The sequence below is a fragment of the Sturnira hondurensis genome, unplaced genomic scaffold (assembly GCF_014824575.4).
Source record: "Sturnira hondurensis isolate 20B ecotype Veracruz unplaced genomic scaffold, ASM1482457v3 Scaffold0022201, whole genome shotgun sequence".
NCBI classification, from domain to species: domain Eukaryota; kingdom Metazoa; phylum Chordata; class Mammalia; order Chiroptera; family Phyllostomidae; genus Sturnira; species Sturnira hondurensis.
Window position 1 is genome coordinate 8,446,864 of NW_028094832.1, and position 19,954 is coordinate 8,466,817.

The 19,954-nt window shown below is 36.9% G+C and overlaps 1 protein-coding gene across 1 annotated transcript in view; it reads left to right on the plus strand.

The window, feature by feature from the left end:
• PIBF1 (progesterone immunomodulatory binding factor 1) overlaps positions 1 to 19,954 on the plus strand; it is a 184,768-nt gene that overhangs the window by 75,248 nt on the left and 89,566 nt on the right. The window lies entirely within an intron of this gene.

Genomic DNA, 19,954 nt, shown 5'->3' on the forward strand with positions numbered 1-19,954 from the left:
GTTTTCTTAGAAATCTGGAGTCATCGTTGGCCATTGCGCATGTGAACTGAACCAGCGAGAGAGAGAGATTATACAGCTTTCTTTATAGGCTGCTGCTCTGTTGCTTCGGGGAAAATTTTCATAGATTTACATTTGGTAAATATATCCACGTCCAAAAAAAGATACGTGTAAAAAATTGGAATGCCAGCTGACTAAGTCAACTCATAAAACCTTCAGTTAAAAGTAAGATATTTTCCACGATTATTTTAAAATATGATGTTTACTGGAAGGAAAGTCCAGCGAATTACCACAGATGAAGTGTGAGTGTATTTCTCCCACTTGTAAATGAGCTCTTATTTCCTACAGTATATATTCTGGTCCACAATGAGTCATTTTCAACATGTTTCAATTTAACTCCTAATACATTTTTAAACTTGGCAGGCATATTTAGATGAACATTACTTCCAGTTTCGGAGACTGCTTCTAAATTATACTTCAGTATTACAGCCATCATGAAAAGTTCTTTCAGTAAGAAGGAAACAGGATTGATTGGAAGAGTGTGTTTCAGGGCAGCACACACCCAAAAAAGTTTACTACTGAATAAAAATCAGAGAGTTCGCCTTTTCAAAATTTTGTTACCAAATAACCTTTTTAACAATGTCTTTAAAAAGCTGCAGTTATGAGTTCTTTTTACTGATAGAAGATACTTAAAAAAAGAGAAGACGATTTATCCCGTATAATAAAATTAGTATTTATTAATCCCTTACGATGCCTAGCAATATTTAGGTGTTTTATATGTGTTGACTTTTTTAATGCCCACATAATAGGCAGTAGTTTATTTCCTATAAATCATTCAGGCTTTGTTTGTATTATTAAGCGTGGAGCCTGGCACATTTCTGGACGTGTAACTAGAGCTGCAGGAAGGTTTTTAAAAGCTGCGGACTTTATGGGGAAGGTTACATATTCATGTAACCTTCTGGCGGATTTCAGTTGACCAGTCTTCCCATTGCTGCTATTTTAATATTTCTCATTTTAATTGTTATGCCTTTTGTACTGTGCTTCATTGTTTTTAACACTTTAAAAGTTTCCCAAAGTTTAGAGTCGGGAGGAACTTAGATCATTGAAAACATTCTAGTCGCTTTGCAAATGAGGAAACAAATCTGATGGGCTTACATGACCTTTCCTTCTAATCCTGTTATTCGGAGCAGGGCTAGAAGTAGGCATCCGTTCGTTCCCATCCCAGTTGTTCGTTGCGCCGCCAATCAAGTGTGAGCTTATGTTAAACAACATCAGAAGGTATATTGTTGCTCTCCAATATACATATTAAGAACAACAAAATTCAGAACCGTACTGTATTCATGTCCTGTGGTTGCCATAATAAAGCCCCAGAACCTTTGATGACTTCGACCAACAAAACTTTATTGTCTCAGTGCTCTGGAGTCCAGAAGTCGTTAACCAAGGTGGCAGTGAGACAGTATGCCCTTTTAAATTTCTAGGACCAGTCTGTTCCGTGATCCTTCGGTATTCTAGGGCCTCCAGGTGCTGCTTGGCGTTTTGGTCTTCTGGCCACCTCACTTCAGTGTCTTCCTCTGTCGTCACATTGCCTTCTCCTCTGCATCGTTCATAAGGATGCAGGCGGCTGCGTGCAGGGCCCGCCCAGGTATTCGAGAATAGGCTCTTCTAAAGATGGTTAATTAGCCGCGTCTGCAAAAGATCCCTTTCCCAAATTAGGTAATATTCACAGGTTCCAGGGAGTGGGGTGTGGGCATGTATTTTGGGGAAAGGCCACCATTCAACCCACTACATATGCCTCTTAAGTCATTTGAATTATTCAGTCCACTATGCGTGCCTTTTAAATCATTTGAATTAGTGTTTATTTGGGTCCTTCAATAAGAATAGCATTTTATTTTTTAAATATACAAGCAGAATTTTATAAGGTGTCATCTATATAAAAGTGGATTTTTTTCAATGTACAAATGTGACATTTAGCAAATACTAACTCTTGAACAAATGACAAAGATTCTAGACTCTACCATATGGTATATGGGGTTTTTTATGAACTAAAAGTCATCCTAAATGACTTCTGATAATAAGGACATCATAGTAGTAACATTAAGGGTTAAAGAAACAGAGTTACACATTTTTAAGACACTAAAGCTCTACCTTTAAGTTAAACTATATTAATTTCATTTACACCATTTAATTACTTTTTCTATAAATAATCAAATTTTGCTTTACTATAATTGAGATTCATTAAATAAGATCTTGAATGCTTTAATAATAAAGTGACTATTTCATGTATTATTTTTGTTTTGTTCTACTTTTTCTTTTCATTGAGCAAACTTTGAGTCCTTCCTGGTTTTAATAAATGTTTATGTATAACCTGTATGTTGTATGCCACATATGTGTTCATTTAATTTCTCCTTTTGCAGAAGTCACTATCACTAGATATAAAGATATTCCCAATTCGTTTTAGCCACTTAAGTGTGTTACTCTAAGTGAAAGAAGAAACAACCAATATTTAATTCTGTGCTTAATAGAATTAAATGAGATTTATTATACAAGTATAAGTTATCAATACATGTTAGCTGTTATTTGTTAGCATCATCCAGTTAGTTGATTCTAAAAATAAGATGTATCTGTGTTCTCTTTCCAGTAACATAAAGATAAAGGGCTAGGAGCAGCCTCTGACCAGATCTGGTCAAACTATTTCATGCAAATGGATGACCTTCACTGTTGCAAAGCTCTCTGAAGGAGGTTCCTTTCCTCAACTTACTCTTTAATTGTTACTGATTCATATAATTGGGATTTGGGGTTGTTTCCCTTGCATTTTTTATAAGTTTTTAAAAACTAATGCATGTGTTTTTTTAAAACTTAAAAGACGGTGTGTTTTTAATTTCCAGGTGAAAAGCTTATATATTTGTAAAAAAGGTAGGAAATGAGTTAGTGTGTATTTAAACAGCAGCACTTACACTTACAGTCAAGATGGAAATGCAGGTAAACACGGCTCGTCTCCTCACATGACCACATCAAAAATTACAACTAGAATACAAAACAACTATCACCCAGAATCATCAGAAAATTGAGTTATATGGAAGTCCAATAACCAAGGAATTAAAGAAATCACCTTCGTCTAGATGGGTAGTAGGGGTGGAGATGTGGAATGGACAGTTCCACACCTGTGTGTGGTTGATAAAATCGGGAGGGATACCTCAGGAGCGAGGGATCCTAACCCCACACCAAACCACCCAGCCCAGGGTTCTAGTCCCAGGAATATAAGTCCCCATAACTTCTGGCTGTAAAAACAGGTAGAAGTTAGGACAGCAGAAGAAACTGCAGGATTCTCAAGTATCTTCTCTTAAAGGGCCCAAAACAGACTTTGGACTTACACAGTCCCTCTGGGATCCAGCACCAGGGCAGCAGCTGGAAGGGCACCAATGGCATATGGGGGAAAGCTGAAGTGTCTGGCATCAGGGCAAATATCAGGGGACGGCTTCCTCCTGGACAAAACCCCAAAGGCCAGACAGCAGCCTTTGTTTCTTTTCTGGGCCATCAGCCATGCAGAACTGCAGAGCAGAGACATCATATCTGAGACTCCATCAACCTGGTTCACACAGGTTGCCCCACTCTGGCAATTACCTGAAGCTCTACCCAATCCACCTTACAGGTATGCTTCTCTACAATAGGCCATACTACTATGACAGGGAGTTAAAGCAGCTCAACCTAACACATAGAAACGAACACAGGGAGGCTGCCAAAATGAGGAGACAAAGAGATATGGCCAAAATAGAAGAACAAAACTCCAGAAAAAGAACCAAACAAAATGGAGATTAGCAGTCTATCCAATGCAGAGTTCAAAACACTGGTTATTAGTATGCTCAAGGAACTTATTGGGTACTTCAACAACATACAAAAGACACAGGTAGAAATAAAGTTTATACTAAGTGAAAAAAAGGAAAATTTACAGGGAATCAACAGTGGAGTAGATGAAACAGACATAAGCAAGAAAAAAATTCGAAAAAATGAGGATAGGCTAAGGAGCCTTTGGGACAACTTCAAATGTACCAACATTTGAATCATAGGGGTGTCAGAAAGAGAAGAGAAAGAGCAAGAAATTGAAAACTTATTTGAAAAAAATAATGAAAGAAAACTTCCCTAAATTGGTAAAGGAAATAGACATACAAATCTAGGAAGCAGAGGGTCCCAAACAAGATGGGCACAAACAGGATGACACCAAGACACATCATAAATAAAATGGCAAAGGTTAAATACCAAGAGAGAATTTTAAAAGCAGCAAGAGAAAAGCAGATAGTTACCTACAAAGGAGTTCCCATAAGACTGTCAACCAATTTCTCAAAAGAAATGTTCAGGGCGGAAGAGACTGGCAAGAAGTATTCAAAGTGGTGAAAATCAAGGATCTACAACCTAGATTACTCTACCCAGCAAAGCTATCATTTAGAATGGAAGGGCAGATAAAGTGCTTCCCAGACAATATAAAACTAAAGGAGTTCATCATTACCAAGCCACTATATGAAATGTGAAGACTTATTTCAGAAAAAGAAGATCAAAACAACATTAAAATGGCAATAAAGTCACAACTATCAACAACTGAATCTAAGAAACAAACTAAGCAAACAAAGGAACAGAAATAGATACGGAGATCCTTTGGAGGGTTATCAGCTGGGAGGGGGAAAAGGAAGGATGGGGCAAAAGGCTCGGGGATTAAGAAGTACAAATTGGTAGGTACTAAATAAACAGAGTGATGTTAAAAACAGTATAGGAAATGGAATAGCCAAAGAACTTATATGTATAACCCATGGACATGAACTAAGCTGGGGGATTGCTGGAGAGAATGGGGTTTACTGGGAGGAGAGGGGGTCAATGGAAAAATTGGGACAACTGTAATAGCATAATCAAAATACAAAAAATAAAAAACAAACAGAGCTTAGGTGGCACCAAATATCTATTATTAGAATCCAGATATTTTATTGGGACTACAAATACGAATTTTTATTAGCTAGATTATTCATAGATACTCTATATGTAATGAACCTAACGTTTCTAAAATTTTTGTCCAAAATCACAGAGATGGAATGTACTGAAAAGGATCTATCCCCCCAGGGCAAATGTGTACCTAGATCGTTTGGTCCGATAGGGCCATCTCTATGTAAATGTTGTAAAGTAACTCATGTACCTGTGAGTGACAATGAAATGTTAACATTGAAATCGTTTTTTAAAGTAGTTGACAGGAAAATCAAGGTAGGGTTAATAGCCTGTTGTTTATGAGAATGGAATGTTCTGTATGTTGATGCCGCAAAACATGTCTATTCTTATTTGTCATCTTTTGCCATTAGTTGAACTCTGCATTTGATCCAGAAATAAGTCAACAGATGTTTAAACAAGAAATGGTTGTTGTGAAATTCAATCATGTGTATATAGTAAACATGGGGGGGGGTATCCCAAAGTAATAGCATTTATAAAACCTAATTTGGAATCTTTAAGTGCTGATCTCTAATTTTTAAAAATTAAAGCTATCAGCTGAATGCTTCTAAAAGAAAACTATCAGCTGAATGCTTTATTAGCCAGTTTTCCATGGTGCTAACTGCTGTGTAATTCCACTTGGTCTCCAATATAGCCAACATGCCTCTTTTTATCATAGAAACTACCCCTTCCTCATCACTATGAATAGTTCTCTTAAATAGTAAGCATTCCACTTAGAGAAATTTGTAAGCTCTGATTGCTTTTCTGCAGGCTTATGTACCAGTTTTTACTCCACAAATTTGAGGCAATGCTACATTTAGCAATAAGTTCCACCAAGGCAAAGTGAAAGTTTATGGCTCCTTAAGCCGTACATACATCTTTGATGATAGAAAGCACTAGAGCAGTGTTGAATTAAGTGAGTCAAACTTTTCATGAACTTTGAATAAAAACATTAGCAGTAATAATTTGGGAGGTTTATTTGGCCAAAACTATGTAAAAAGCATCTCCCTTTTTCTCTTTTTATGGAATTTATAAAAATTAAATTTTATACACAGATATCATCAGATAAATGCGGTAAATCTGTACCTACATAATGGTAAGTACAGAAGAATTCCATGTAGTTAAACTCATTTTCCTTTACCATTTCGTAATAGAACCCTGACTGCCTCTTCCCTCTGAGAATTGAGTTTTTGTAGTCCAATTCTGTGAACTGTTTTCTGCTTCCCTTAATATTTTAACATGTGGATGAGCCTAGCGTTGGGTTTTTTTTTTTCTTCAACTCCAAGTGTTTAACATTGCTTGCCTTATTTCTTGTATTTTAAATGAGAGCCAACATTATGAACTCTGCACTTTACTGTGGACATCAAAAGGCAAAAGAGAAACAAGTCTCTCCCCAGGGTTTCAGAGGAAAAGGTGGAGAAAAATATGTATGCTGTGCCCAGATTTCTCTTTGGTAGAGTGTGGACTAAAAAAAGAGCTAAAATAGTTCTCTAAAATTTTTCCTATGATGGGCTAGAAATTTTTCAACTCAATATTTATTGAACTTTGTACATGGCATTATAAAAGATCTTTTTGAATTTAAGACTTTGTTTCCCAAGAGCTGAAAGAATAATTGTGTATGCTCCTTAGATTTTAAAGGAAAATGTTGTATCTGTCAAGGAGTCTGTAGCTGAATATAAGTGTCCCAATCTAGTTTAACGGAGTATTGAGAATGACCTTGTAGAGGAGGTGGTATATGGAACGTGCATTTATTTGAAGTATGAGTTTGGATGGGCAGGAGAACTGAAAGAAAGGCATTCCAAAAACTTATAAACCTTTCTAAATAGAGAAAGGGAAAAAGGATTGTCAGGAAAAGTCGATAATTCAGTCAGATTGGAAGAGCACAAGTAGGTAGGAGATAGATGACTTCATATTTTGGTAGGCCTAGGAAGTCAAAAATAAAGAGCTTACGTTTACTTCAGTGAGCAGTGTGGGGTGACATGATGAAAACACATTTTAGATAATTAACTTGGCAGGAATATGCCTATGTACATTCAGGGTAATTTAAGATTCCCCGAATATGAGTGCCTGATGTCTAGGTAAGAGTTAGGAATGGCCCAAATTGGTATAATGGCCTAGGGAACAGATGGGCAAATTGGTTTTAGAAATAACACCCAGGGAGTGGAGGTTGGTGGAGATTTTTCTGTCCTGCCCTCTGCTCATCACCTCCCCCCTTTCCAGAGAAAAGACATTGCTAGTGTGTTTGGATCATATTCCAAGACACACAGTTTGGGCTTCTAGATTGTGGGTCTCTCCTTCACAATCATAAGTACAGCTTGGTCTTCCTCTTCCTCTTTCCTGTGACTGAGAAAACACAGGGTTGAAGCTCATTTGTACCTCTTCTCAGTCTGGTGCAGTATGTATGCACACACATACACACTCTAATATATTTAGTCTCCAGGAATCAGCCAGTGTTATTATGATGGCTTTGCGATTTAATGGCTTCTCTTAGACCTTAGACCTATCACGTTCGCTCTCTACCAGAGACCTGTGAATTGACGTTTTGACTGTAGACTCTGCTGTTATTTTAGTTGCCATTCACCACTGACTTCTTTGTACCTATCATTTTCAAGAACGTCATAGTGCTTATGTTCATGGAGCATTAGGCATTTCTTGGATTTCCCCAAGTATCATTTAATAAGCACCCAATGCCACAGCCTCTTCAAGTGGATCCTATAGTCTGCACACACTAGAGACAATGTAATTTATGTTTAAGAGTACTGTTTGTGGAGGTGGATTGCCTAGGTATTACTGATGTATTGTTTCTACTGTTACTAAATGCATGATTTTGGGAAAGCTTCGTAACTTCCATGTCTCTGTTTCTCATCTATAAAATGAAGACAATAGTAACTCAAAGAATTGTGAGGATTGTTTAACATAGTGTTTGTCACATAGTGTTAAATATGAGCTGTTGTGTTTATTGCAGGACCCAGTAACTAACTAGATTTGAAAGTGTCATGGGAAGTTAGTGATTCTTAGAAAATTTTCCGGTTGGGGTGGAGGGATTGAGAAGAAAAGGGAAAAGGACTCATGGACATGGACAACAGTGTGATCTAAGGGGATTATGGTAATGGAAAAAACATAATAAAGATTGTATACTTAAAAAATTAAAAAAGGAAAATCAGCCAAAAAACATTAAATAAAGAAAAATATTTTTCTGGGTATTTGAAATGACCATAATTTTATTATCAGAAATAGGACTTTTATAAAGCAGCAGTAACTCATAAGTGAATGAAGGTTATGGTTTTGATTTAGGATTTGTACTTGAAGTTCTAAAGTACCAATCACATTACTTCAAAAGGTATATAAATGTGTAATCACTATGTTGTACACCTGAAACTATTGTAATATTATATTGTATGTCAACTGTAACTGGAAAATAAATTAACTTAAGTAAATAAGTGAAAGTACAAATGATGTGTAAAATACAGTAAATGAATGAGAATAAAGAATTTGAGCCTAGGAAAAGAGCAGGCCTAGAGGTCAGGATTTGGGACCCAGAAACTTTGCTAAAACTTACAGTAAGAACTCTGAAGTTTGGGAGGAGATTTAATAAATGCTGATCATTTGCTGTGGGTCAGATACAATGCTAAGGTTTCAGAGTTTTTTTCCTTCTTTCATTAGTTGCATCCTCAATTCTTATTTCTTACAAATCCTGTTTTTAAATTTATTGTTTAAGTATAGTTGGTATACAATTTTATATTTTATATTAGCTTCAGGTATACAATACAGCAACTGGAAACTTTTACACCTTACAATTGACCACCCCACTAATTCTAGTAATCTTCCGTCACCGTGCAAACTTATCACAATATTATTGACTATGTTCCTTTCCCCTCCCCCACCTCCTCACCTCCTCCCCTCTGGGTCTGTAGGATGTTGTGCTGATGGAAATAAGTCAGTTCAGACAAAAGCAAGTACTGTATGGTTTCACATATATGAGGAATCTGAAAAGAAAAGAAGACAAAAACAGAACCATAGAATGGAAGGAAGCCAAAAGGATGGGAAAAGAATCATAGAAACAGACTGAGAGGGTGGTTACAAGTGCTGTCTTTTTAAGCAAGGGTATAAAGGCTAAGGAGGCTGTTTTCTTAAGATGGCGTAGCTGGAATCTAGGAACAAGCTATTAAAACTACTGACTTTAGCAAGACTGCAGGATATGGGGTCATTATGAACGAAGTCTATTGTGTTGTCATACACTGGCAATAAGCAGTTGAACACTAGCAATAAGCTAGTTTTGGTTTTTTTTGTTTGTTTGTTTTTTAATTTTTTAGATTATTTATTTATCTTTAGAGGGGAAGGAGAGAGGGAGAGAAACATCAATGTATGGTTGCCTTTCGTGCATCCCCTGCTGGGAGTTGGCCTGCAGGGAACCAGCCTGCAACCCAGGCATGTGCCCTGACTGGGAATCGAACCGTGATCCTCTGGTTCGCAGGTTCGTGCTCAATCCACTGAGCTACACCAGCCAGGGCGCGATAAGCTAGTTTTAAAATGAGGAAATTAAAAGTTTTTGAAATTCCATTTGTAATAGCATCAGCAATATTAAATAATTAATGGATAAAATCCACCAAATATGAAGCAAGTACAAGATTTATACAGGGAATTACTAACAATTAAAATAAATAATAAGTTGTGGAAAGAAACCTATTTTTTAGAGAGCTTTGTAGCATTGAAGAATTTTTTCTGTTTTTTGATTATTAGTAAAAAAATCAGAAGAATGATATAACATGACATAAAAATTATTTGAAATTCAAATGATAGTGTCCATAAGTAGTTTTATTACAACACAGCCACGCTCATTTCTTTATGTATTTTCTATGCCTGCTTTCATGCTACAGTTGCACGGTTGAGTGTTGCAATAGACCTTTGTATGGACCTCAAACCCTAAAATTTTTGGCTCTTTCCATAAAAAAATGCTTGCCAATTCCTTATCTGAAGCATTCATGCCTGCTTTGCAACAACTTCAGTTAAATGCCGTGATCATTTTCCACCCCCTCCATGACCATTCACAAGTCCTAGCGCTTGCGTCACCTCTGGGAGATGGCCTCCCTGACACCAGCTCTGCCCAGCCCCATGCATCTCTGTCGCTGGGTGCATGAAAAAATATTTGCCTTCTGTTTCTTGGTGAGGAGTGTTACACTCCACTGACTGAAAGAAAAATAAAATACTATGCTTCTGAAATTTCTGTTTTAAATAATTAGCACATCTCATGGTTCATAGGAAAACACAGGAAATGTGAGATCTTGCCTCCACCAGGAGAGCATGTAAGGTCACCGATTACTTTTCCCGTGACAGGCTTGAAAACAAAAAAAAAAGGGCTTTGGCAATCTTGTATATTTAAACTTATTCAGCAAACACTTACATAGTACCTACTGTACTGGCACAGTTTTAAACATTTTACTAATATTTATTTAATCCTCACGTTTAGATTTTTATCATTGTTAATCCCATTTGATAGATGTGGAAACTGACACACAGGTACAAGGCAAAGGTGGGGAATTTGAACCCACAAAGGGTAGCTTCAGAACCCTTGCTTAATTTAGTTCTATGTACATATTTTAAATTGCATTATGTGAAAGAATACTTCAGCCTCATCACATGAACCTTCAAGGTAAGTTAAAGCACTTGTTGAAATACGTAACAGTTTTTCAACACATATCACCCTCACTGATTTTTTTTCTGTTTGAATCCCTAGATGACATTGTCATTGTATTTTCATCTTTAGAACCACAAGTATCCATTAATTTTTTTTCATTTGTCCCTCAGGTGTGTTTTTGATCTTCAAAATGTGATTAATTATATGTTGTTAAATAATCTGTAAAACCTGTTTTCAGTGTAGTTGTGAGGCTGCATTCCAGAAATAATTATAAATCCATATTGAATTTGGATATTGAATAATTATAAATCCATATTGAATCCACATGCTTCCATGTTTGATTCCTTCCGGGGAACAGTATCAGCATCACAATTTGTGTTGATTATGGTCTTTGCAAGCCAATGTGTCTTCCCTAAGCAGTATTACACACTTCAATATAAAGTAATTGAGAGAATACTCAGTGGGAGAGATTTTGTATTACTCCAGAAAGTGACACCCAGGCCTTATCCTAAGATATTCACACCGATACTGTAAGTATTGGTAGGGCACAGAGCCAGCTTTGTCCAAAACAAAACAACTTTTCTCTAGACCTCCTCCAAGGACATCCGTTACACCCTCCATTGACTTGAACTTTCCTAAACCTCTGACCCAAAACAAAGGTTTGCCTCTGCCCTTGGAGGGCCTTTGTGTGCTTTGCTCTTTATGTGAAGAGCCCTCACCTACTCTCTTTGCTCACCTTTTAGTCCTGACTTTTGTGTCTTCTATCATCTTTCTTTCGTTGTGTCTGTCCACTCCTACCTGCCAGAGGTGTGTTGCTGGAGATTGTGCATGTGCTTTGATACATGCTTTATTTTTTATTTTTTAAGTACTTTTTTCTCTCTTGTATTCAGGATATTACAGTGTGAGAGCCCAGAAATTTGAGGCAGTTATGGGTACAAGTTCCAACTTTTCTACTTCTTTGGTAACTTTTCTAGGACTCAGTTTCTTTATCTCTAAAAAAGACAATAATCCTAGATTCTGTTTTAGACCTTGGAGATGACTAAATGAGAAGTACACACCCACAAACACAGAAGCAAATATAAACAAAAAGTGCTGAGGTGCTAGGCTCCTTTCTTGTGTATTGGTCTCTACACACGCTGACAAGGACTCATGCCAATTCAAGTTTTCTCCTAGAAAGTGCCTTTACGATTCATCTCTGACTTTGGATCGCAAGTCTCTAGTAACCCGCTGGTTTGGGTCTTGATTACAATAGCAAGTGAGACAAAGGGAGGAGGAAGCAGGGAAGTAATAGAAAGTACCAGCTTTCTACCTGCCTGGAGAGGAGGAGGACAGGGCATGAGAAGTGTGGGAAGAACAGTGAGACCCAAGAACACATTTGAGAAGAGAAGGCATTGCTTCCAAATAATAATAGGGGGTGTTTAAATGTTTAACTTTTTATTCAATTAATATTGAATACTGTATTTTTCCATGTACAGTGTGCACCCACGTTTTTGACCTAAACTTTCAAGAAAAAAGTCTTTCATTTTAATTTTTTAATTCAATTTTTTATTCATTTCCATTTAGGTACTTGTTTTTTGTATTATAGAGGAATTTTAACATTTATTTTTGAACATACGGTACAAGAAATTTTATGTAACAACTAATTACAAAACACAAGAACAAGATACAGGTATAAAGAGATACAATATAATGTGTATTTGTCCATGTGCACTACCCATGTATAATGCATATAATGAATAGTTTTGAGTTCTTCCTTATTTTTCCCTCAAAAATTTGGGGGGGAAATCAGCATTATACATGGCAAATTATGGTATCTTGTATTTTATTAGGTACTTTATTATTTCATTTTTGTCCTGTCATGTTTGTACCCATAAACAGATAGTTAAGTAGATACCTCGATATACAGATATCTTCTGGAATTTCAGAAGCTTTCTCATTTGATAAACAGATGTAGAAATACAAATATGATCATAGCATATGTGTTAAGTAACTGTGATGACAGGTCTAATTTTTTTTATTTACTTGGTTAAAAATTCTGAAATAGACCTAATAAGCAGTTACTTAAGTTTATTAAGTCTAATGAGAGAGATTTAGAGATGGGGGAGCGGACCTAACAAAGTGACTTAGCTCTCGTCATTATTATTTTTTTCTTCTTTGCTTCTGTTTTACATCCCTCATCATAGATTTCATTATATTTCTGTAGGTAGGCTAGGGAGTTGCACCTACATTCATAAAATGGTATGTACATTTTGCAATAACTTTAACTCATTACAGAACTTAGATATATCTAAGCTCTTCCTAGCTTTGCTCCCCTTTTTGCATTTCTGTTTTTAAAATGTTTTTATATTGTTGTCTGTCTGCTTCTGTCGTGTTAGTCATTAGCCAAACTGTACATTTTTAGGAACTCTAATCTTTCCTGTAGCTCCGTCCTACCTGTCCCGTAACCATTTCAGTTTCTTTTTTCTTCACTCCCAATGATTTTTCATTTTAAATTGATGACTAAACCTGGAAATAATAATCTTAATTCACTGATTTTGTCATTTTTTGAAAAGAATGCTCCTCATCAGATTGGTGTATTAGACTTGAGTGTTTTCTAACTTGGTTTGAACTATTTAGTAATCTAAATTTTATAGTATACATAATTAATATGACTCCATTCAGTCAGTCATATTATTAAGAGACTTATTAAGATTTATTAAGAGCTTATAGTGTACCAGGTAAAATATTAGATTCTAGGAATCCAAAGATGCATTAAACAAGACTTTTGCACTCAGGTGACTTATATTTTAATTATAGGAGATGCTCTTGTGAGCATTGTACTTACATTAGCTCAATGTTACCCAGAATTTAACATTCCCATGCTAATCTTAGAATTTAACATGTCCTCTGAGGTTTCAACTCAGTAGACCTACGGTGGAGCCATGGTGTCTGTACTTCTCAAAAGTTCCACAAGTGTGTCTGATGGTTATTTCTGGGTGGGCTAGATAAAAGTCAAGTTCAAGGGTCATCCTCACCCTTGGGAAAGAAAGTCTTGCTCCACTGCCAAGCTGTCTGGATTTGAACCCAGGACTCTATTTTCTGGATTCCTATTCAGGAGTTTCCTGGAGTCATGGAATTTTTTTAACTCATTTTCAGAACACTGATTTGTGTAGGGTAAGGTTCATAGTGCTTGCCTGTTAATGGGAAGTTGTTCTAAATAAATGGCTTTTACATCTCTTTTTGCCTTTACAGTAGTTTGCATGTATGGCAAATTGACTTTTTTTCTTTGAGCTACAAATGATGGAAAAATAGGACAAAACCATGATTAGCCTTCATTCTGCTGCTGTTCACATTTAACACTATTGTTCATGAAAGCATCCCCCAAAATACTTTTTCTTAGGGTTTCTTTACAGACTTCATATTTTTTAGAGTAGTTTTAAGTTCACAGCAAAACGGAAACAAAAACACAGGTCTTAGGACTTTTTAGATTCAGTTTTATCTCTGCGAGTTTTTTTCTTCGTTGTGGGTAGAGCAACACTGTGAGGTATATATATTAGAAGCAGCATGAAATAGTTTTCAGTGCTGCGAAGCACTGGTGTCGTAAATACTCTTAGTTCAAAGGATGGTCCAGGATGAGTTTCTAAGTGTTTGTTGTCATGTTGCCACAAAAGGGAAAACAGCTACTCGTTCGAACACTGTCAGAATATTTCACTCTAATTTTATCTCATGCATGCTTTGATTTATTTTAAGGCAACATTCCTTTCATTATATTTGTTTCATTTGAGTACTTTTATCTTCACATACCTGCCGTATGTATTTTTTGCCTTTGAAGGATGGCCAAATATTACTACATACTGTTTATTTTATTAATAACAGTACATATTTTATTTGATCATGATATGATAGATGCATTGAATTACTCTAAATACATGCTTGAAATTCTTATAAATCCATGGTACAGTTGTTAAGCATACTCAGCGTTTTTAACTCTGCAAAAAAAGATCTCTCGCATTCATTTAAGAATTTGCTTGTAAGCCAAAAACGACAGATGTCGTATTACAGCCAAGAAGTGAACTAGTTGAAGAAATCATCTAAATGGCAGAGACGTTGGTCAAATAACCAAACACCTTTTAAATTCCTTCTGCTTGTCCCGTAGTAATCACTGTTGCAACATGATGGTAGTTTTCTAAGTTTTTCCACCTGCTTGCTTTTCGGCTCAGAAATTTCACACGGGAAAAGCTAGTTACTACAACTGTTTCTGTTGTTGAAAGGGAAGCAATTTCAGATGTTTTCTCTAATGTGCATCAGTTGTTCTTAACATGTTTCCTACCTTTAGGAGGTTCTCCAATTCAGTGTACACCTATCAGCAAATTTCGTTCATTATGTCCAGTGATTCTCTATCAGAAAACCAGTATATTCCACTAGGAGAGTTCATGACAGTATAGAAAGCTGGTGTGTTGTCTCCATAACAAGAGATTCTGATCTATCCTTCTTTCCAATTGATATGTAAATTGATACATTTGAAGAATATAATCATTTAAATATTAAAGACATAGTGATATGAAAAGTTATTTTAAGGAAATATTTGTAGATTTTTACAAACCTACTGTAGTAAATAGTTGTAAATTGTATTTATATAAATGTAAATATAAATAAATGTACATTAAATTGATATGTTCTGAAGTATATAAAACTAAATTTAAAAGATTTGTTACTTTTTATAAAGTATCAGAAATTGTAGATTGGGTATGGTAAACAGGGGTGCCTATTTCTAGGTGTAGAGACCTTGTAAATATTTTCAGGATATTAAAAAACCAACCAACCAAAGACTTAATTTACTAGACATGGATGAGGCCATGATACAAACTTTGTCCCTTACTTGGCTATAACACTTTGTTGTAAGCAGTTAAAGAGGTCTCATCCAAAATTACTTGAATAGAAAATACTTAATTTTTCATTTTTTACATGTCAAAAAATTTTAGTTGCCTTTAGAAAAATCACTTTTTCAAGTGAAAATGTCTAATGTAAAAACAACGAACTGTTTTTCCAACCTCTCTTCACCCAGGTATTTTTTACCTACTACAGTGATATAATTTCTTCAGGATATTTTTTCCTTTTTATATTAGTATAAATGTCCGTATATGATTCTCAGGTGTCCATGATATGTGTCTAAATATGCACTTAAGTAATGAGTCAAGTTTACTTTTTTAAGAAACGCACTAGAATATGTGTGTCCCAATGATAGTACCATGCAGCAAAGTAGTCACGGTTGGGCCTCCTGTGCTTTCCCACACACATCCTAGCAATGCTCAGGACCGTTGCTTTACAGCCCAGTGCCCACTCAGAGCAACCCTTGATTGTAACGGCCTTCTTCCTTCAAAGATGTATTTTGTTTTGGGGAATTCATACTTCATTCAGAGTGTAAGGCTTTGCATTGGATGGGTACTACTCTTTGGTGTGGGAAAATGAGGTGAGAAATTGGGGAGAAGCTAGATGTCTGACAGTAGTGTAATAAATAAGAATGAAAAATTACAGGGACAATAAAATTAATACATAGGAAAGGAATTTAATAGCACAGGGAAAATTTTAGCATAATATCAGGTGGAAAGGATAGAAAACTTTATATGAAGGGATGATTCACATATAATGTGCAGAGCAAGCATTTTCATACGTGATAATACCGAATATTGCTGAGTATGTGGGGAAACCGTATGTCATACTGTCTGGTGGAGATTCAGACCCATCTCTGTTTCAGAGTTGATCATCAGCCTCTGCCCCCTTTGCTTCAAAACTTGGGGTTACCTTCCTCACATAACGGACTTAGGGGTACAGCCATGACTCCCGCCTCCCATGTATTCTGAAGTAGAGTGTTTTCTCTGTATTGGCCCAGAGTGCCTTTAACACGTTTTCTCCCCATACAGCCAGCGCCAAAGTCTGTTGCAGTGAATATTCCTTAAGAGCAAGTATTTCATTCTAGGATATAAGATTACTGTTTGTACAGTAGCATGTGGTATATGGATGAGTCTTACGAAAACTAGAAGAACCCAGTTACAAATGTAGGACAGAGAATAATCTAGCTGTTGAGGGCAAGGGGAACTAGCCAGAACATAGCTTGTAAGGAAGCAAAAGGTGTTTTACTAACTAACGCAAAGACGCCCGGAGAGCAGGGTGTGTTCCAGGATGTGGTTTAAGAGCAAAGGTTAGTCAGGCAGATAGCCATCTGGACAGTCACTAGGGAGGGAAATTTTGCCCCTGTGCACAAGCTCAACTGACCAATCAGGTAAAGGAGCACAAGCCAGTGCAGCCCCTGTGCACGAGCTCAACTGACCAATCAAGTAAAGGAGCACGAGCCAGTGCACGAGTTAACTCACCAATAATCAGTAACCCTATTGTGCCCCTGAGCCAACCGCTAACCGCCACATCTGCTTCTGTATCCAGCTTGCTTGCGCGCCTCCTTAAAACCCTAAGCCTGTAAGCGTTTGGCGAGACTCTCATTTGCAGCCCTTGTGGGCACCGTGTCTCCAGACACTTTGGAGAGTTCACCCCTGCACAGGTTAAACCTGGCCAATAAAGTAACATCTTTGGAACCCCGAAAGTCTCCGACATTTGTTCTCTCGGTTGGTGAATGCAACACTAGCCAAATGTGGGCCCTGGGATGAGATGCTTATAAGGATAATTGGAGATTCTGATTATACTTTATAGGAAATTCAGCCTCTTACTATGACAAATTAGAATATCAAACAATAGAATATCAAACAAAGTCATTAACATATAAATAACATTGAGTTCGTTTAAACAAGATGTTCGCATTAAGAGGATAAATGAGAAGATGGGTTCGCACAGTAAACTGTGATTGGTTATATTAGCAAAACAAATAAGAGGGAGTTCCCTTCAACGCTCACGTTGTGCCCTGGCTGTCTGCTCCTCCTGCTGGAACCGCCTTTGCAGCTCCAGTGTTCCTTTGGCATTTTCACAGTTTAACAAATTAAAATGGTAATTATTACAAAGGCATAATTTTTCAGGAAGAGTTTTTCATGGTATAAACAACAAAGGAATAGGTTAATCCCTTAGAATTATCATTTGATTTATAGAATTATCATTTGTTTTGTCAATTTGCTAAACTTAGTATTCTCAAAGTTCATTGGATCTATAGAATTAACATTAATTAGGTTTGTCAGTCTATGAAACTTAGTATTCTCACATTTCTAGAAGATTACTATTGTCATTTAACTTTTCAATATAAGGAAAGAATAATACTGCTAAAAGTAACTTTCAAATGCCATATGATGAATAAGAACAGGTGGAATCTAAAAGCTAAGTTTTTAATTTCTTATTCGGAGTTTGCATTGATCTCAGAATTACCCACAGCATCCTGAATCCATAAGAAGGCAAACTCTGTAGTTAAATCTTCTCAAAACAATTTATTAATTTAAAGATCAATATCACATTTTAAGTGACTTAGCCAGAATTTATGTTAATGATGTAAGCTAGTGTGTTCTGTAGTGTAGCATACAAAGTAGATATTGATTTCACACATTTTATGTGTTTATAAAATGTTCCTTGAGCACAGAGACATTTTCATGTTAGCGAAATGTTGAATTAATACATTTTTGAGTAAAATAATTTTTTACTACTTCACACCCATGGAGATGGCTGTAACTGAAAAGGGACAGTGGGTTTTCAGTTTGGGGCTCTCGACAGATGGCCATGGTGCAGGGGCCTGAGGTCAGTGTGGACGGCGGCAAGTCAAAACTGAGCGAAAATGAGCTAGAGAGACGCCAGGAAGCTGAGAAGAAAGTAGTGAAGCAAGAGGAGAAGTAGTGGTGGGAGGGCTTAGAAAAGGGACAGTGGCTTCTGCTCAACTTGATACCAGACGCTTCAGTTCCCCCCCCCCCCCATATGTCACTGGTGCCNCAGTGGGTTTTCAGTTTGGGGCTCTCGACAGATGGCCATGGTGCAGGGGCCTGAGGTCAGTGTGGACGGCGGCAAGTCAAAACTGAGCGAAAATGAGCTAGAGAGACGCCAGGAAGCTGAGAAGAAAGTAGTGAAGCAAGAGGAGAAGTAGTGGTGGGAGGGTTTAGAAAAGGGACAGTGGCTTCTGCTCAACTTGATACCAGACGCTTCAGTTCCCCCCCCCCCCATATGTCACTGGTGCCTTCAAGCTGCTGGTGCAGCTGGTGATTAAATGAGTGATTTAATTGAGTAGATTAGTCCATGTGTGGGGGTTCTTTAAATTGAACTGCTTAGGGCTCCAGCCATGTCTTTCGCCGACTCAATTCCCGCTGGTGTTTGCAGCCACAAGTTGTGGGAATTTGTCTTCCTGGCCCTGGAATCCTGGGCTGGGGCATCTGGTGTGGGGCTGGCACTCCTCAGTCCCAAGATACCTCTCCTGAATTCTCACCCACCGCACGTGGGGGAGGAACCAGCCTGTTCCTGTCTGCTCCCTCCTACCAGTCTGGATGCTTGTGGTTTCTTTAATTCCATAGTTGTCAGACTTCCATTCAACTTGATTTCTGACAGTTCTGAGTGATGGTTGTTTTATATTTTAATCGTAATTTTGATGAGGTTGTGCAAAGAGGTAAGCCATGTCTGCGTACACCACCGTCTTGACTGGAAGTCCTATGCTAGCAACTTCTGTCTATTAAAGAAATACTCAATATTTCTGAGCCGCACGTTCCTCATCTGTAAAACCTAATGGGGCTATTGGAAGGATATAATGAGATGCTATGAATTAAATAGCCTATGCTCTCTGCTTCCCTACCCTACACATACCCTCTGGCTTCTTCCTAAAACACTTCCCACCCATACCTCCTTCTGCCTTTCACATACGTATATTCCCTTTGAACCCAGGGATTACCCTAATAAGCAACATGCTCTGTTGAAGTTTTGTCTTTATTTTCTTGTCTTCCACAGAAAACTAAGTTCTTCAAGGGGGAAAAAAATTTTTGTCTACCATTGTATACATATTTACCTAGCAAATTGACTAACTCAATAAACATTTAAATCAATGAATTTTAGTAACATATTTAGTATTATGCTGGGTTCAAAATAGCTCCCAAAAAAGGTACAATTAGTCTGTGTTTTGCTTTCTGTTAGAACATAATCAACCTGAAGCATTTTTTAATTTACAATATGTGGTGATTTATATGTTAAGTGGAAATATTTTTATTACTAGTTATAACTGAAATGAGAATTTTCCTTATCTTTGTTGTAATAGACTTTGTAGTTATATATCTATCTTTGTAATTTGTACTTTATGTTTTCTTGTAATATCCAAGTATATATATTTACTAACTTAGAAATTTATTTTACAAGTATCTCAAGAATTTTCAGTTTAAATTGTATATTTCATGCCATTCTTCTCCATCTGAGATTAGGCTT